The sequence below is a fragment of the Hipposideros armiger genome, unplaced genomic scaffold (genome assembly GCF_001890085.2).
Source record: "Hipposideros armiger isolate ML-2016 unplaced genomic scaffold, ASM189008v1 scaffold_856, whole genome shotgun sequence".
Classification (NCBI taxonomy): domain Eukaryota; kingdom Metazoa; phylum Chordata; class Mammalia; order Chiroptera; family Hipposideridae; genus Hipposideros; species Hipposideros armiger.
The window spans coordinates 626,577-627,310 of record NW_017732206.1 but is presented as its reverse complement, the minus strand read 5'-3'; the positions used below and the strand labels follow the sequence as shown (position 1 = coordinate 627,310).

Below are 734 nucleotides of genomic sequence, written 5' to 3'. Positions count from 1 at the left end.
CAAAAGAGAAACCAAAAGCAAAAACAAACAAGAGAAAAAACAAGAAATAACCAGTGCCAATCTTGGCTGAAGTCTGCCAAGCTCTCCCCAGGTTTTCTCTGCTATACACACACTCCTCTGTGTCTTGTAGGGGCAGAGTCAGCCGCCTGGCACCTAGGGTGAGCCTGGTAATGCAGGTCTATTTTAGATGAGTGGGATTATGAGGTGTGATTGGTAGTTTTTTTACGATGTCAATGCTGTTTCTGCCCCTGCCTGCCCAGAGGCACTCTGAGTTCTGCGCATCCAGAGGGCTGGATGTGCGTCTTTGGGCGCTCTTTCCACTGGGAGCTATTGGGGTGGGGATGGGGAGGTGGAGATTTCAGAGCTGCTAGGAGCCTCCTGCCCGGAAGGCCTGAGTGACCCAGCAGCTGAAGTTATTCAGCCTCTGGAGCCTCACAGGAGAGGTGGGGTCGGGGACAGTGTGTTTAGGTGCACACTCCTACAGCCTCTTCTTATGCAAAGTTTCTCAACCCCAGAGAGTAGGAGCACCTTTGTTCTGACTCTACTCTCTTCAGGGGTCAGCCTCAGGCTCAGGCAGGGCAGGGGCCAAGGTTTTGAGGGAGGGCGGGGGTGGGCTCTTATCTATGCAGTTGTTTTTTGTTTTGTTTTGTTTTTTTTCCTGTCTGAGAGAAAAGGGGGAAAAAAGAAAGAAAGAAAAACAAAAAAAAAGCTCCCTCGCCGTTGTGAGCTCCGAC

General features: G+C 50.8%; 1 protein-coding gene across 1 annotated transcript in view; it reads right to left on the bottom strand.

Annotated features, from left to right (window-relative positions):
- LOC109374685 (RNA-binding protein 4-like) overlaps positions 1-734 on the bottom strand; it is a 12,835-nt gene that overhangs the window by 778 nt on the left and 11,323 nt on the right. The window lies entirely within an intron of this gene.